Source organism: Galleria mellonella, unplaced genomic scaffold (genome assembly GCF_026898425.1).
Source record: "Galleria mellonella isolate WM207_F2 unplaced genomic scaffold, CSIRO_AGI_GalMel_v1 utg55, whole genome shotgun sequence".
Taxonomy (NCBI): domain Eukaryota; kingdom Metazoa; phylum Arthropoda; class Insecta; order Lepidoptera; family Pyralidae; genus Galleria; species Galleria mellonella.
In genome coordinates, this window is record NW_026442115.1 from 793,481 (window position 1) to 810,838 (window position 17,358).

General features: G+C 29.9%; 1 protein-coding gene and 1 non-coding gene across 2 annotated transcripts in view; both read right to left on the reverse strand.

The window, feature by feature from the left end:
• Positions 1 to 17,358, reverse strand: part of LOC113521293 (WW domain-binding protein 11) — a 328,701-nt gene that overhangs the window by 120,201 nt on the left and 191,142 nt on the right. The window lies entirely within an intron of this gene.
• Positions 16,380 to 16,452, reverse strand: Trnat-ugu (transfer RNA threonine (anticodon UGU)). Its single transcript has one exon. It is a non-coding gene; the product is annotated as a tRNA-Thr (tRNA).

The window sequence follows — 17,358 nt, forward strand, 5'->3', positions numbered from 1 at the left end:
CATGGGGGGTATCATGGGCGAAACAGTATACTCTGTTATGTCCATGGTACTGCTCATGTCTATAGGCCACGGTTACCACTTTCCATCAGGTGGGCCGTTTCAGCTTGTTTGCCATTCTAAGTTGTATAAAAAAAAAATTTTAAAAAACTATTGACTATATTAATTTACTCACCATAGTTCTCTATATTCTTTTAAAAATAAATACTTTAAACCAGGTTTTCATAATTTTATAATTTCATTATAAGTTTTGTCTGCAATCAATTTACTTTTTCTCTATTACGTTCAATTATAAGACACAAAGAAAACTATTGGTATTTAATCAAAGCCGCCTTGAGATTGTGTGATTGGAGCTGTACAGCAGGTGGTCAGTGGCCATCGGCCATTACCTCACGTTTCCTATTAGAATCGCGTTAGAGAGCCCATTCCGTAATTATTACATGGGCAGGTGCAACGCGCCCACTCACTTATGTATATACATATATCTCTTAACATAAATATAACGGAAATCACAGACGTACGTTTATATTGTTTATATTCAGATATGTTTATTGGATTGGTGTTGTATTGTATAGAAATATCAAAATATGTTACAATAAAAAAGAAAGAAAATATTGTTGAAAAAGTATTTTACCTTGAGATCGAGATATTGAGACACTAGTGTTTGCAGAAGGCCTAAGATCATGCCTTGTGGATTAATTTCAGCAATTTATTATGATTTGTGGTGACAAGATTTGTTACTATGTGGTAACGGCATCTAAGCCACCCTTTCCTTTTCCAAGGGTGTCGTAAGAGGAAACTAAGGGAACTTAATGGTCGAGGGATGGGCAGCAGCATCTCTCTTTAAACATCACCAAAACTTAACTGCGATTGCCAATTCGCCTGCCAAACGTGGCAACTACTGGAAAAATACCCTTTGAGCGGAAAGCCTATGTTCAGCAATGGATAGTTAACAGCTGATATGATGATGATGAATATTAAAATAAATATATTTAAAACATGCACTTATTATATTTTTAAACGAGTTAAAAAGTAAAAGCTCAATTAGTTCCTATTTTTTTACAACATTAGAAGTCATATAATAATTATTATGAGTTATATAATAAACGTTGGTGCCGCTTCTATAACATTGTGGGTGTGAATAGTGTCAGTTGCTTCATCATGGGACAATACTATAGGATTAATGGATGGGACAAAGATACTCGGTGGGTGGGAAGTTATTGAGTTTTTGTCGATAAGCCTTCCGATTTTGATAGCTAAAGGTTGATAGGCTTATACAATAAATGTAATATATTATAATATGGAATAAATAATGGATAAGAGAACATTGTATTCAACGTGAATCCAATAAAACTTTGTGCCATTAGTAAGATAAGTACAATGTAGCTTTACTTCCTGTTAGTTCTCAAAGTATCACGAGTACGTACCTAATAGCGAAGCCTGCGTAGTCTCTAATGCAGTTCTAACACCAGCTGCCACCTGTCGCGGGCCTTTTTAATCTTGTTACTTACCATGCCTTATACGCACTCGTCTAGAATTACACCATTACACCTACCATAGACTTAGAAATATTAGGATCTGACGCAACTAGTCAATGCAAAGTTGTAAAGGCTGTTACGCGTCTCTTCAAATTTGAAATGAAATAGATATACTATATACTACTTTATTACAACTGTAAAAATAGGCTCGTGTTTGACAAGCTGTAAATTTTAATCAAATTGTCTTAGTATTTGACTTCTTACAGGATTAGACATATGGTCATAGACGTTAATATCTGGTATAAATTTCAGTTCAATAATTTTGGCTTTCTAGATAAAATATTTTACAAGATCGACAGACCGACAATAAATAAATTTTCTCAGGATTTCGTTTTTTACTTTTAACTTTTGAAGTAATATGCATTAAAAATAAGAGACTTAAAAAATAGAGCTAAAATTAGAGTTATAACATTAAATCAGGTAAAAACAACGTACGAGAACGTTCGGATATTCAAAAATGCAGTCGACCAAAGAAAGAAATGCTCTTAAAATATCCATAAAACTATCTACTTGCATTAAATATAAATTAAAAGAGTAGACAATAAAAAAGAAGGACAATCCTGTTATACCTACGTACGTACGGAAACCAAAAGTCCACCACTTTTTTATGTTTATTGTATTACAAATTTAAGAAAGATATAGATAAGTTATAATTCGTAATATTATATATGTAATTTATATTATATGTAATTTATATATAATATATGTAATAAATGTAATAATATATGTAAATTAATACACCTTTTCTTATTATAAATTGCACATGTCTACAGATCACGAAGTCTACATTCGGTCATAGTCCTGCGGTTAATAGACGTGATTTGAGCGCTCTAACGCTACAAGATAGTACATAGAACATGTTCGTCCTGTCACCTGCTCCTGCATTCCTTGCCGTGATTATACGCACCTGTAAAGATTATTTAGAGGATGTAAAGTTGTGTTTACTTTAAGATTTATCACAAGGAGGAGCATCTTATGGTATTTGAATAAATAGTCAGTACTACGGATTAGGAAGGTTCGTTTGTGTCGTTAATACGGAAAGCTGGTGTACTATTTGGTCAATAGACAAATAGGCAAATCGTATAGGTAATACCTTAATGAAAAGAGTTGAATGTTAAATTATTTAAGACTTTAATCTTAAATGTTGACAAAATTAGAGTAACTGACGATCTTGGTGGTCTAGCGGATTAACACATCGCTGTACTTTTCTATTGTCATGGGTTCGATCCTAGCAAAACACAAACATTTGTATGTCTGTTTGTATTGGTGTGGGTGTTCTCTATGTTTTTTATGTATTTACAAAAAAAGTATGTCTACCAGTTGTTTAGTATCCATAGTACAAGCTCTGTTTAGTTTGGAACTAGATGGCGCTTCGAGATATGTCCAATAGTATTTACTATTATTTTATTAATTGATTTATATTTTTTACTACCACTCAAGTCTGTTTTTAATGGGTGATAATGAAATGGCAACCCCGCCCGCGCTATTGGTATACGCTAGCGTGGCACCCGTGAAGGATGATAGACGAGAATGAAAGCAGGTCAGTTAGCCCATCGTGATGAATTCCATTAGAATTAACCATAAAGTTTTCCAGGGGGAATCGCGTGGAGGCCTACCTGATAGGGTATACTGCTAGTAATGAGTCTGTTAGATCCCATTACTAACAATCCCTATTATATATATATTATTTCTATCCTTACGAATGTTGTAAATGTAAAATTGGATTTATGCAGTAGTTATCTTGACGGATAAATGACTTATTATTATTGACTAATAGTCTTTGTCAGGCAGAAAAACCTGTAACACTGCGACCTCTGCGATCCATTGTGCTCGTCCTTTATAAAATTTGCTTCTAATCCCTGTCAGTGGTAGGAATTTAAAAATATTTTTAGCAGTGATGTTTTTCATCTTCTCAGTATACGACTTAACTAAATGTTATGAAATCGGGAAAATACACATACTTTTTATTCTCGGTCACAAGATGAAGTCGCGGGTAAAGGCTAGTTGAAAAATACTAATATCGCGACTTAACTTTTGTTACAAAAACGAAACTGTATAAAAGAGCAAATATAAAATAATAATAATAATTTCAGGCGTTTACTGTCCACCGCTGAACATAAGCTTCTCCATAAGGTGAGCTTTGCCAGTAGTTGCCACGTTTGGCATGTAGCAACTGCAGTTAGGCTTCTAGAGATGTTTTAAGAGGGACGCTGCCCACCTCTCTACCATTAAGTTGCTTTAGTCGCCTTTTACGACACCCACAGGAAACAAACAAACAAACGAATAAATCTACTTTTCATTTTATAACATTAACAAGGACTATGCTTAATTTAATTATAGTTGTTATTGTTCTACACTCATAAAATATTAAAGAATACAATTAAAATCTAAGTGGAAATATTTTTACCGATGCGGTATTTGATTCTTAAGGTCATCGATACAATCTTACAACCAATCATTATACAATCTCGGTTCAGTTCAACGCAGCTGCCGCTGCATATTTTACATACTATCTCTTGGCATTTGATATTGTCCCCGATTAAATAACGATTGTCACTTATACATTTAAACGAAAATTTTAATATACTAGATAGCAACCACGAACGAAAGTTAATATTAAATATAAAATTTACGTTAAATATAAAATTTATATAAATTTTTATTATTTTCGACGCGTGGTCCCAGCATAGAATGGGCCGTCCCTTCCTTTTCCGTCGGGGTCGTAAGAGACGACTAGAGGAACGTAATGGTCGAGGTATATGGGTAGCAGTGTCGGCTAACGACGGTTGCCAACCTGCCTACTAGGCAAGACAACAATTGGCAAAACCCCCCAATAGAGGGAAGCCTATGTGCAGCGTTGGGCAGTTAACGGCTGGTATGATCTTGATGATATAATTTATATTAAATTTAAAATTTATATTTCAATTCTATGAATGTTTGGAAAAATGATTGTATGTTTATTTCCGTATTGTACTGTACCACAGTTAGAAAAGAACTCAGCATGTTTTTTTATCGAAAATAATAAACAAATAAACAGATATTAAAGAGTCTTTCGTATCAATCGATTGTAAAATTATTGCCTATTATTTTATTTTCAAATTTATATCTATAAATCCAGATGGCAAGATTAATTGTGCCTTGCCAAATGTTTATATTATATACAGCATGTTTAGATTAAATTTACAATGAACATAAGGATTTAATTGAAGACTAATTTTATAGACATAATATTATATTCCACATATTTTTAAATTGTGCATTTAATAAAATTCACACCAGCAAAGCCGTGAATACAAATATGCGTCATAATAACACAATTCCTTTTTATTACTTTTTGGTTCAAGAATAGGTAAATTAAAAAATAAATACCGCGGCACGATATTTTTAAGATAGCAGTTACTGAATTAATTAAAATCGTCTATATTTTAATTTATGAATTGCCAGTAAAACCTTATTTGGACCTAACGGTGACATGTCCAAGCTGTCAAGTCTACTAGCACTACATAAACCCAATTAATGCAATTAAAACAATTCCCAAGTTATTGACATCCTATTACAAAATTATCTGATCCCATATACGGTCATATCCATTATTCAATTAAATGTTGCAAAGCCTATTAAATAAATTATTGAATCGGCATTTTGTATTATTGAATCTACTTGCCTAATTATTGGTTTCTTTTAAAAATATAATTACATATTTAAATAACATTAAATTTAAATTCACGATCGAGACTTAATGCAACGTGATTACAGATAAATAGTATCTACATACCTGATTATTATTGCCGATGTTTGTTTTCAAATATGTACAAACAACGGCAAAGTTTGAATTTAAATTACCATTAATATATTAATATTATATAATTATTTTTTTCTTCTCGAAAATATGACAGGAACAATCGGCATTCTGTTTTTCCTGCCTGCATATTATAAAAACAGATATATACATATATTTTTATACTTCGTCACTATTTTTTCCCCCAAATCGCTTATCAGTTGTTTAGAAAATATTAAGTACGAGTATTAAGGTAGCAAAAAGTACAATAGTTATCCAATAATTCAAGATTATGCCCCGCAAAAAAATTTATTTCAATTGTGACTAAACCAGTTATTTTCATTTTAAAACTAAACTACTAAACCAATTTTGATACAATTTCAATCTGTAAGTGAAATCAGATAAAAACTATTTTCTATAAAGGTTTAGTACTGACGGAGTTGTGAGGTAACAAACATAAAAATGTACTACCAAATTGAAAACCTTCTTCTTTTGGAAGTCAGTGAAAATTGAAATCATATAAAATTGAAATATCTCGTATTTTTTTTTTATTCTATTACTTAATTAAAAATCAATATAACGCTATATACTGTTTCATTTCAAAACATAGAGTCGTGATTTAAGGACATTAGGTGTAATGTACATTTTGATCTTGTAAAAATTACATATTTGCTCCAATGCTGGAATGATGATTAATCTACAGCCATTAGCGTAGTAAAAGAGTAAGCTTTTTGATCTAAAGTAATCAGAAATATTTTGCCTAAAGCCTTCTACCATTATGACAAATTAACATGAGTTGAGGAATGCGATGGTTTCACAACCAAATTATATCTATCAAAACAACTTTTTTTAATTTGAATATATATACGAATGGTCACTGGTTTCAAACGACCCTAATTTCTAGAATACACCCATTACAAGAAACGTTTAATTTAAATTACATACCTAGCGTGTTTCTGAGAATGAAGTGTTAAAATGCGAAGCGCTAACAGGCTGTCTTGGTGTCGGCGATTAGCGTCTAGACCTCGTAGACTTTATTCAATTAGATTGAGAGTACCTATACTTATATTAATAGTTTTTTACAAAGTTTACTTTGATACATTGAAAATAAAATACGATTACTGTTACTCGTTGATAATATGGCTTTCTATAAGTGATTTTTTAAATCGATTATTTTTTTTAAATTATCTATCAGAAACAAAAAAATCTTTCCTCTTTATAATATTAGTGTAGATACGTAACTTGAAATGACAAACAAGTCGGCGTCCCACTTGACGAAAATACGAGTAATAATCATTACTTTTAGACATCAACTGTTCCATGAACATTACATAATACACTGTGAAGTCCATGTCAACTTATTCACTCCTAATCCAGGATAAAGGTATTATGCCACAGGTTATGTTATACTAGAATGAGTTGATAATCCCGTTTCAACTAAAACACATAGCGCATATATGTATACAAAACATGTTATATTTAACATGTTACATATTTACTATTATGTACGTTACATATTACCTAATTTCATAGCAACGGTGAGTAAAAATATACCTTCGAAATTAATTTGAATACTATTTAAATAATATATATATATTTAAACTGTTTGCACGAAAACTTAGTCAATTTTGAACCGATATTTTTCGCAATCGTTAGGATTTATGTCCATGTTCTCATACTGTAAAGGGTTCATTGTATAGAACAATAAAATAGAAAATACTAATTAAAGGTCCAGTACAATAAGTGATATTTAAAATTGACGTTCTCTAATAACAAAATATTAATTGATAGAAAAAGAACATAAAGAAATTCTATTTTTAAAAGTAGTATAAATAAAACCTCTACACATACTGTTCCAACTAAAGTCGATGTTTTTTTATTTGCGAAGCTATAATTTATTAATTGTATTTTAAAATTATCATTTTTTATTCGATAGGAAATAAATTCTAACTAATTTCTCGCGGACATACATACAGACGCCTAAAAACTACAGATAATAGTCTAATGACATAGATTATAAAGGCGGAGATATGATGTTCAATGGTAATGTGTGATTATATATCAAGTAATTTGTAATCGAGCTATTATGGCAATAACGTTTATGTACACGAAACAGACATTAACATTTCTGTTTTTGTTTATAAACTGAATTACTGAGTTGCAAAAAAAAAAAGATATAATATCATTCTAGCCAAGTGTGGTAATTAAATTTCATAAATAACATTTAATTTTTATGTTTTATTCAATGAAATTATGAGATGTTCAACAGAAAAAGATGTATATGAACATCATGATTTGGTAGACAAAATAAGCCAGTCGGATTAATTGACCAATTTACCTGTTGACACTAATTTCTTATTATCTAATTACACGAACACATAAATTGAATTAAAATAAATATATTTATTATTTTAATACCAAATAATAATAAAAAATACTTAATATTCGCGATATTTATCAAATGTTACCCAAGTGGAAAACAACACTGTACAATCCATGTGTGTCATGTGCCGAACATGGTAAGGATGATTCTTTTCCCTTTTTTTTCGATTATTCGCATCATAGGATAGTTAGTCGGAAATTTAAATTAACACACAGCTTTTGATGTCGATCTAATTGCATAAACAATACTCGAATTCACGACCATTTAGATCCATAAGTCGGGGCAGTATATCACTGGGCCATGGTCCTCTTAAAATATTTAAATTTTTGAAAAATAATATGTTCTAAATTCAAATGTCGTCGTCATCAATAATACAGACAGTAAATTGTGCATTTAATATCGTTCGCATGCACGAAACAATAACTCAGGTGGTGTGTTAAATAAATTAATATATTTAACGAGGTGTGGCTTGTAATGTCATTTTTCACATGCGACACGCAATTTGTCGCCGGTACACGCGATGTATAGTCGCTTGAGGCTTCTGGACCTTAGCATAGATAGAATAACATTATTATTGTGGATATACAAAGTCATTTCGTAATACGAGTATGTCAGAAAACACATGTTATGTTTTGATAAATTAAAACACAATTTTAAATGCATACGTACAAAATATCACTTAAAATAAAAATAAATTAACATATTTCGAGAGATGGCTGATAGGCGAAATATAGAGATGTTGAAGGTTTTATATTTTAAATAAATTTTAAGTTAAAAAGTAATTGTTACCGCAACTAACTGGTCTTTAAACTAATATTTTTGGTGTTATGAAAAACTAGGCAAGGAACATCCGAGGATGCATCCTGAATCGAGCTCTAAAATTAAATTCAAAAAAGTTTTTTTCTAAATTATATATACTTTCGGGAATTGAATCTGGAACAACCTTTACGCAAAGCAATGTGCCTACGTTTGCACTCAGAAGATAGTATGTTATATCAACTAAAAATGCATTTAACTGTTCCTTCTGACATTAAAATCATCAGAGTTTATTTCTATGTTTACTAGCAACTGGCTTCATACGGAAGCAAATTGTACATACAAATCTTCCAAAACAGAATTCTTGTAATACAGTGAAACCCTTATTAAAAATCATTGCGTGGTTTAAAAGAAGTAAGCGGTGAAACAGATAAACGTAGACAGCGACTATATTATATATATTTCCTAATAATTTTTTTTTAAATGTCTACACCTGTTGTTGACTTATAATTTAAAACAATCAGATACGTCTCTATCTTGACTACACAATTTATATACGTCTATTGTATTCATAAACAGATAAATAATATCTACCGCGTTCATAATTGGATGTCAAGATATAAGTCGAGATAATTTCGTTCTTTTCTGTGTTGGCACTTGTGATATCTATATCAAATTTCACCAGTTTGTCGCTTGTTTGCACTCCAGTGTTTCGTTTAAAATTGTTACCACTGGAGAAGAAACCACGGAAAAATAAAGGTTTATAACAATAGGCAAAGAATCCTCTCTTTTCCGAAATTTCATAATATTTATTTTTCCGTATGTCATAGGAATAAACTTTAATTATATGAAATTACGCAATAACGAGTTTTGATTTTTCGATCAAATATCAAAAGCATTAAAAATACTGTTTAAGCAGCTAAATCGAATTCATTATTTAATTATAAAATTTATACATTATCTATGGTAAACAGTGTAAAAATTTGATAAAAAAAATGTTTGCTATAATTTAATTAAAAATACATCAAACCTACAAAATTAAATATTTTAAATTAATTAAATACATATAAATATCATAAATAAATTTTAAAATATAATAAATAAGAATATAGAATGAGCATCACTAGGCGAGCACTTTCTCATTACGAGTAGATAGCCCAAGCCGAGCATGCGACAAAGCGACAGGCATTTCATTAAATCTCCTAATTTAATGGCGTAAAGAAATATTTTAACTGCCATAAAGCTATTACGACGCGGCATGCAATCACACCTGCGAGATGTAATTACGTCTGTCCGTCTGTTTCGTGGACATTTATTAAATGGAAGTGTCACATTCCACATTTGTTCGGTTTAATCGTGTGCCGTTGAGAAATCTCTAATTCGTGTTATAAAGTCAACAAATAAGTGTACATTAATCTATGTATCGCGTATCTATATAAAAATGTAGTGTCCATGTAGGCGTGTCGTCCTAATGATCGTTACAAAGTAACGGTTAGCCGAAATACGGTCGTAGGATGCAATCAAAATATAAAAAATCCAATGTCAATGATCTCGATCTGTCAAATGTCATTTGAAGGTACGGTTTGCACGCAAAAAAAAATATTTTGCTTAGATAATTTTTTTTACATTTTTTTTTAATCAAGTATTAGATATTAATAAAGTCTTTGAATTATTAATTTGTTAATTACTTCGTTCTAACTAGACCTTTTTAATGGATGAATATGGAATAGCAACCTCGTCTATGCTATTGGTTTACGCTGGCGGAATATCAAGAGAATGAAGTCAGGTTAATTGACTTATTATTATTAATTCTCTAGGAATTCTGAAAGTCAGACGTGACAGATATATATGTAAGTATGTATATGGTAGATCAATATGACCGCTAGCCTAACTTACTAACAATCCTCTCCCCATCTAACCAAATTTAGCCGCACCTATGTTTTCCTTGAACATATTATTTACTAATTAATTGGTGATGTAATTGGGAAATTCTTTGATGGTGTAATTAGGAGCATTAATATTGGAGAAGTTAGGCCTCATTACTAGTAAAATACCCTATCAGGTCAACCTCCACGTGGTTTTCATTGGAAACACTCGTGGCTAATTCCTAGTGAATTAATTCGCTACAATAGACAAACGGATATAGGTAACTTCGTCCTCACCTATTATCACTCACTGATAACTCGCCAGCATATACCGATAGCACAGGTAGGGTTATCTTTTAAATTCCATCCCTTTAATAAATTAGGATAATACCTACTCGGCCAAAATATCTAGAAAAATGTGCCTTTAAAATTTTACTTTTACGTTACTTGAATTATTCACATGTGGAAGGAAAACATTTTTTTTATCATAATTTTTTTTAAAGAATTAGTTCCACTAATTGCGCAATTACAACAACACTTACTACATACATTTATAATATTTGCATTTTTGTTAATATTTCATAAAAGTAAAAAATATGTATTTAATAGCGGCATATTATGGGCCTGTCAACGAAGTGTCTGTGAATAACCCCTTACCAATTATAGTAAAGGATTTGGATCTTTGATTCTTAATGCAAAATCATGCTTAGTAAGAAAATTCACTTGGCAGGAACTCAATAATCGAATATATTATTGCCTATATTATTTTATGACGATGACGATTGAATACGAGTATTTCATTTCGCGGCGCGTGACTCTTATTATTTGAATAATTAGTAATTACTAATTTTACAATCCGACTACTAAATTAGCAATATACAAATTTTCGTATTCGATTACTATGTATTATTTTACTAATTAGTAATAATATATTATTTTACTAATTAATAATAATGAAAACAAAGTCCTTTCCCTGTATCTACTTCCTTAACAATTGCTGACGACTGAGAAAAAAACACACCTGTCAATTACGTTTATTTAAAATATACATAATAACTAATTACTAAAAAATTACTACTTAATTTACATAACTAAATCGAAAGTTAGTAAAGTAAAAAAAGAAAGTAAGTATCAAAATTTGCTAATTTTTATTAAATATACTACATTGGCAACACTTTTCATCATAAAATAAATAAGGATATTTAGCGATCGGGTCAACTTGGTTATGTTCGTAACGACTCGTATATGAATAACTACTAATGAATGATTTTGTCGATTAGTAGAAGCGTATAATGAATGAAAATCGTAGTCGAATGAAATTAGTAGTCAGATAACATTAGTAGTCGAATATATAAAATGAATAGTCGAATAATTTGAAAATTATTTAAATAAGTCGAATTAATTACTCAGTCCAATAATTAGTTCCTATTAGGAAAATCGCGCATCGTTAATTTCAACTGCTGACTAATAATTTATATAAGACACTTCAAACAAGTCAGGTTTTATTTTTTTAAGTTTATTTGTTTTTTATTTAATTATATAATAATAATAATAATTAGAAATAAATGGATGACTTATCTTATTTTTCAACAAATTTAAGGTATCGCGAAAGTTTGTTTGCATTTATTAGTCAAGACAAAAACACTTTTAGTTTTTCTACATAAGAGTTAAACAGGTGATAACTACATGTTAAAACTACTTAAACTTACTACATGTCTAACATCTGTTTACGTCTAAACAAAAGAAACTCTGTTTTAACAAAAATAACATGTGTATCTAACTTTTTGTGGTGAAACTAAAACAAAAGGAACAGTTTTTACTTCAGAATTATATTCTTTCTAGGAATATAATTAAAATGAAATATTTTAAAAATAGTTTTAATTTATTAATATTTTTTTAATAAGCAATTTGGTATTTATTTGTACATTCAATACTAAAATGTAGTTCAGTATAATGATAAATGCAAATGCAAAGCTTTAGGCGCCTTGACTCTATCTAAGATAAATTTTTAAATAACAAATGGCTATTGGTAGACTTAGCTAATATCCACTAATATTAGTTAGTAGTACAAAATCACTATTAACTGACTTAATTTGACAGTCTCTTTTGTAATTATTAACAAATCAATACATAAGAAACGCCTATACAATTGTGGTTAGCAATTATTTTCGCCTACTCATACATTTTAGTATTGTATCATTCGTAATGGTGCAATGTTACGTGACATTCTTATTTTATTTAGCAATAAGTTACTGTATACTTGTATAGTAGAAACTTCTTTAGGATGTTTTAAAATTATTTATAATAATATTTTTTTAATATAAATAGTATATTTGTTTTATTAACTTTTAGACTTTCGAATTTTAAAATATGATTTTAGACTTGAGAATGTTAAAATAAAATAACATAATTAAAAAATAGTCACAAGATTATTGTTGTTAATGTTAATGTTTTATAAAAAAAAAAAAAGTACAATAGCTGGTGATAAAGATCATATATATATATATATATATATATATATATATATATATATATATATATATATATATATATATATATATATATATATATATATATGATCATATATATATATATATATATATATATATATATCAGATATAAGGAAATAAAGGAAAAAAAAATTGAGGTAATATAATTCGAAGACTACCATGACATACAGACGATGTGCTTTATAATCATCGATTCAATATGCATAGGCATAAAACCTTATTTTTTTAAAGGAAATTAAATTTCTCTTTATAAAAAAGAAATTATCCGATTCTAAACAAGTTTTGGATATCATCTATCATGCATAGGAAACACCTCGTTAATTGGACCATTTATTAAATTAGTTGCATAAACAGCTGGACCAATTATATAAATATAAAATGTTATACATAAAAATTATAATTAATTACTATAGCACAGCAAACGGTATCAAATCAATACAGTATTGTCGATTAACTGGTTCTGACTCTTTTAAAATTTAGTATTTCAATTTTTTATTCCTTTGGGTCCAACATTTGATTATTCAGTTTTCCTTGATTTTTTAATTAATATGTTTTAATCGTAATAATGTCATCTGGATGAAATTCTGTGTTATTGCAAGAATTCGGCACAAAAAGATTAACTTTTTCTCGTTTTTTGAATATTTCAAATCAAATCACACGAAAGGTCGCATCGAGTGATCGGTTTAATATGAAAAATTAAAAAAGTATTTTCACACTAGCTCTTTCTCTCAACTTCACTGCACGAATGAGTTTTTTATTCTTATTGCAATTTTCGAAAGGAGTAATATCATTTTTATAGACTTAGCAGTATTGGTTCTACGTTAATGAGTAACTTAATTTTTTTTTACATACTCTACATTAACATTTCACTACATAAACAACCTATCTCTTTATTTTTACGAATATCATACGTAAAAGCAAGTTAACGTCGAAACGATTAAATCAAAATCATTATTAGAATCATTAATTATCTCTATAGATGGCTTATACGGCCTTTCTCTGAATTTTAATTCAATAACGAATCTCATGAAATAACTGTGAGTTTATCAGTATTATTATCATGTACATTAAATATATTGGCGCGTCGGTCAGCGCAAGCAAATTAATAAATGAATATCTACCATATCCGAGAGCGGTAGCCGCGGCGACGACCAGGCGGCTGAACACCTGCGCCCGCGCATCTGACCGCACACAACTAAATATTAACCTAATTGTTACGGCGTAAGGTCTAAATTACGCTACATGTATCAAATTCCCTCATTACGAATCACGGATGTAACAAACAAACTATTCAAAACTCTGTACCTTTACAGCAAAGTTGGCTTTTACGGCCAATGGACGACTATCGAGATTCCTCCGCTTGAGAGCTTATGGTCACTTTTTATTCAACGAGTAAAAGTCGACAAGAAATTTTGTTAAATAAACAAAGAATGTTTTATGTCGTTTTTATTTAATGTTGCTTCCAAGAGAGGACTACAAACCCGTTTCACCGATGGATTGTAAAGTATTTGTTCGGCACAAATGATAGATAAAGAAAATATTTTTTAATATACTAGCTTAAGAATAAAGGTATTACCTAAGTAGATACATAATTCAATTAAATATATTCAAAATTGCTATACCTACACCATATACATATATGTATATAGAGTGCAGAGAAAAATTAAAAATACTTGCAACTTTTTAAAGATGTGGTCTCAAAGTGAAATACAATATTATTTCCAAAGAAACATGAGTTAAAATACAAGTTAAACTATTACGGTCTTATCACAAAGTATATTTAAAACACTGTTTATCTAAACAGTGTTTAATAATATTCTGTCTAAATAATTATATATTGTTTCAATTCATTTTTATTAAAATAGACTTGTTTACAAACACTTTTAAATGGTAATTTTTTTTAAATGCAGGGTTCGAAATGCTATTTAAATATTATTTGTTGAGAGCAGCCCGTAAGAAACTAAACAGTTACTCTTTTAAATCTTTGTTAACATTATTTGTATTTATTTAAGTGTACTGTCTAAAATTGCATAGTCGTTAAAAACCCGTGCATGATCGGCTAACACCATGCATATCTGTCATTCAAGTAATCGTTTAGTGTGTAATAGGCTTTGTTCAATAAGTGTTTTCTAATAACAGATTTAAACTTATTAAAAGGCAGATCCAAAATATCCGTCGGCAAATAAATCGATTATTAGATAAATTACTATAATTTAATTTATTATAATATAAATTAATTGATTACTCTAATCACCTTTTCAATCACTTTTTTTTAAATAACATAGACTTTCTTTTGTATAAACATAAATAAATGTTCCGATGTAGTCCCGGCATAGAATAGGCCACCCCTTTCTTTCCCGTGGATGTCGTAAGAGGCGACTAAGGGAGGACGAGGGATGGCAGCAGCAGCATCCCTCTTAAAAGAACTCCAAAGCCTAACTGCGGTTGCCAATCCACTTATCAAGCATGGTAACTACTGGCAAAACTCCCCTAAGGGGAGGCTTATGTTCAGCAGTGGACAGTTACAAGCTGATATGCTGATGATGATGAAATAGATGTTAGACACGTTTTTATAGTAAGACATCTAAACATACATCTATTGAACTATCTCAAATTTAACTATTATGTGCTAAGTCAGTTATAATTTAACTACGATGATTACAAATACATACAAAACACATGTCTACGATATATTAATTTCTCTCATCACAATAACTTACGTTCAAGTGTAATACAACACTTCATCACTAGATGGCGTTATTGGTCTGATTGTTTCATTAAACTGTTTATACTTGCAATAACAAAAATCTTTGATTATATATATATGTTTATCTTTATAATATACTTATACATATTATTAACAAGTAATAATATTAACAAAATCATATTAATAATAATCATTATTTTGTTTTAAATTAAATTATTTCTAAAACGCGCTATTAAAAGTTTCTAATATTTTGTGTATATATACATTTGATTAAGGATCTACTTCAGTGTTCCAATCAGTTCAACCGTCGGGGTTACAATCAGAGTTTTCATAACTCCTTTCACCCTGTGGAAAGTCCCCGGAGATAGGGCGGAAAGCGTCGCATTATAATAATGCTAGCTTGGGTCAGTTCTGTAGGGAAGGATCCAACCCGTGCAGGACCAGCCTTTGGAGCATTGCTCAGACCACAGCTAATGTTGAAAAGACGTTAACGTCTAACCAAATGGGGCTTACTCGATTTGGAACTTCTCTTTTACTTTTTTCAGGTAAATATTAATTGTTATATTCCCCTTTATTTGGAAAATCATAATTTATACATAAAAAAGTATTTCTTCCTAATATAAATTCGAAATATATATATAATGTTTAAAAAATTTACAGATTACATTCGTATTTTATAAAATATTCGTAAAACAAACAGAGTATGGCTGCAAAGATATATGCAATATAGATTTATGTATGCATTTGAAGAAGTTAACCTAAAAAGAGGTAAAATTGGAAAAAAAAAATGTTTAAGTAAAAAAAGGCAATGACAAGTGTCTAAAGCACACTCTTTGCATTGATTTTGCCCCCAGAGAGATTTGAACTCTCGACCCCTGGTTTACAAGACCAGTGCTCTAGCCACTGAGCTAAGGAGGCTACGTGACGCGTTGTCGTAATATACATTGAGATGCTTATTTGTATGACTGATATGATATAAACAAATATATTAATTTTATAGAATAGAAAGAGAGATAAAAATAAGTACTGGTAGTTATCTACTATTAATAAAGTCACTGTTATTATTAACCTTCGTTAATTATTAATGCTCTATCCTTTTGTTAGAAATTTCTTCTTGTAATCTCTACTGCTTGATTCGCTAGTTTACTCAAAATAAATTTTAGTTTTGCATTCTTACTGCTTATTATTATCGAAAAATACAAACAATGTTATACTTAATATTGTAAATGAAAAAGTGAATTTTTTTATGTTATCTTTTTTCCTAAACAGATCAATTAATTATTCCGAAATTTCGACGTTGAATCGCTAATAACTTCTAACTAACATAAACAAAATTATACGGGAGCCACAGAAAACTAATCCTAATTCTGATTATATCTCAATAACAATGTAACCTAAAGGTAAATTAACAATGTTCAACACATTGATAAAAAAATATTTCTCTATATATCTATCATGCAAATGGTGATAAGTAAAGTAGAAAAAGAGTCTACGACTATTTTATAAATCTCAGTTTGAAGTCATCAAACCTACTTAACAGTTAATTTAGAATATTTTGAGAATGAATATAATATAAAACTCTTTTTATCCCAAGTAAAAATTTGTTATAAATTTTGATCTAAAGGGTCTTTTATCACGACATGTGACTACACCATCCTGATGGTCCAGGAATACGATCAACCGATAAGAGAATGACTTTCAACAGTAGACTGCACTACGCCGGTTACGTTTGAAAAATCCAAGATACTAGGATGAAGGAAACACGGTCTCGGGGAAAGTCATTAAACTTATTTATAGTAGTCGCTGGTCCATTTTCGTTGTGCG